The 2,500-nt window shown below is 33.0% G+C and overlaps 1 protein-coding gene across 1 annotated transcript in view; it reads left to right on the top strand.

The window, feature by feature from the left end:
- The window catches only part of LOC125042251 (flotillin-2-like), a 61,759-nt gene extending 60,671 nt beyond the window's left edge, over positions 1 to 1,088 (top strand). Inside the window, exon 11 of the mRNA XM_047637790.1 lies at positions 1 to 1,088. This exon is cut by the window's left edge and continues 1,890 nt beyond it. The gene's annotated coding sequence lies outside the window, so the exon portion shown is untranslated.
- The last annotated feature ends 1,412 nt before the right edge of the window (positions 1,089 to 2,500 follow it).

Below are 2,500 nucleotides of genomic sequence, written 5' to 3'. Positions count from 1 at the left end.
CTAGTCTATGCTGATTACATGTGCCCAGTGCTAAATATTGTTTAATGGAGATATTCAACCATTCTTTTCAGTCCACAAAGAGGTCTTGTCACACAGCCCTTTCATTTAGTCCATAGAAATGCTGTAATAAGTGCAAAGATACTTTTGATATGTATTTTTGACTTTAAGCAATTCAAATGTGATAAGAAGATGATGAAATTCTCAATATAGTGTATATGGAGGTCCACTTTCCTGCATGAGTCAAGGAATTATTATTTTGATGTAGAACTATTTCAATCTGTTCTTGGATATACACAATTTAACTGGTATTCCCTTCATTTGAAGGAATGAAAGCATCACTTACAGATACTCAAATATAGGGCCTAATACATGAACTTTGTTTCATTCTTATATTTTTTGGCCAAATAACCAAGGTTTAGACAATTGAAATAGAGGACTGTGTATGCTTTTGCCAGTAAATTGCCTTTTTTTTAACCTTTTGATATTTTCTTGTGAGAGTATATATTAATTTTAGAACATTAGTACAAAGCAAAGTCAGAGTGATGTGCTTAGTCCCCATGGGTTTAAGATAGTAGATCAATTGAAAAGCCATTATTATGGAAATAGAGATCTTAGAAGAATTTTGTTCAGTCATTAACTTCAGATGGCCTTGTTATTTGTAAGTCACTGTAGCATTTTAAAGATTTTCCCCATAAAATCTAAAAAAATAGTTTTTCCTTACTTGTGCATTGTGTTTCTTTATGTAAGTATACAGTATTTTGTAAAAGACATTTGAACATCTTGCAGTAGTGGAAGATTTATGATATACCCTAACAGACGAATCCCACTAGTGCCTGTGCAATTTACAGTAAATGGCGTCATATTTAGCCAGTACTATTGTATCTACATCTTTTTAATATTTCCAAACTGAGGTCACTTGCCAGTATGTGGAGTGCTTTGATATGATGTTTACCAGAATCTGTTATGAGATTATGGTGTACATGCCCTGTTAACTGTTGTACTATTGTAAAACACATGTGAAGCTCTAGAATGTGCTATGTACATTTTGTTTGTATAATGTTTAAAAAGTATACATACTTATAATTGAATCTGTCTGTCTTTGGATATATACCTGTAGCTTTTGCTGGCTGTGGTGAACTCACAAAAATGCCACAGAAATTAATGATAATGATAATCCTTTAAAATTTCCAGGGATTTGAGTAATATCTAGTAAAATTTAGATTTTGAGCTTGGGAATGTATTTAGCATTTCACCTCAGCTGAAATATTACAGCATTTGTAACGTACCTTTATTTGTTCATCAGTTCTTCTCTCACCTCAGTGTTTCAGTGTAGCTCGTGTCTTGTAGCTCATTCATTTCTCAGATTAGACGACCTATACAAATTCATCATCGTTGGTGCCTTCCCATTCAGTGGGATTCAAAAAAGTTGCTGTAATGCTGTAAAAAGCAGTATATTTTCCCTTTTACACATAGCCTAGTTTTGCTAGGGTCTGTATTTGAGACAGTTCATCACTACCTCCGTGTTAGAAGCAAAGAATAGCAAGGTCATCCCTGAGGTATGTGAATTAAGGGCCCATAAAGGAGCACTGCTAGTTATACTCAAACCTATTTAGTAATTAATTAAAAAAGAAGAGAAGAAAAGGAATATGAAGCTCATTGCAAAAATATGCACACCAGTCTAGGACACAATTATACTTGATATAGATCAATATGAAAAAGAGTAAAAAAGCAACTTATACTGCAGGGAAATGCCTCTCATTTTTCATCATGAATTTTAAGATATAATGGGATGGACTGGAAGTTTACGACAAACTCCAGTTTTCCAGGACTGCTTTTTCTAGCAGCCATAATACCAGTATAATTAGCACCTAGCTTTCGTTAAGATGAGCTTTTTGCACATATTTTGCTACATTACATTTGACTAGCAATGTGTTCTTTGGAAATGGGACATTTTCTATATTGATATTTATACAAAAAAATAAAAATGTCTTCTCAATGCAATATAACTGTGGAAAGATCAGATGACTTTAATATTAAAGGATTATGCAAACTGTACTATCAGTTTCGTAAACTACGAAAAGGAGATTCAAGCATGTGTTTAAAATGATAAGATATATTGTATTGCCTGTACTACTTTAAAGCCACTCAAAGGCTCCCATTGTTAATTTTCGGATGTATCTTTACAACAAATGTCTTTATATTGGCTTCTCAGAGGAACTCAGTCATATATTCTCTCACATTTGTCATTATTATCATTAAACATGTTTATTCATGGTAATAAAAGGGATAATGGCATGTAGAAGTTTTATTATCCATTTTTAATAAACAGATGTTACTAGGGTAGTCCCATTGTGAGTCAGGCATTCAGAGACAGCTTCAAAGTGGAGAAGTCAAATTGTAAGAGAAGTCAATCAATACGTGATGAGTTTGAAATGTTCTCATTTTGCTTTTGGAGTGATGAATCATTATTTTCTCACCAGGCTTTTCTGAACAGAAATTA

Source organism: Penaeus chinensis, chromosome 31 (assembly GCF_019202785.1).
Source record: "Penaeus chinensis breed Huanghai No. 1 chromosome 31, ASM1920278v2, whole genome shotgun sequence".
NCBI classification, from domain to species: domain Eukaryota; kingdom Metazoa; phylum Arthropoda; class Malacostraca; order Decapoda; family Penaeidae; genus Penaeus; species Penaeus chinensis.
The sequence above is the reverse complement of the archived record's forward strand: the minus strand, read 5'-3'. Positions and strand labels throughout refer to the sequence as shown.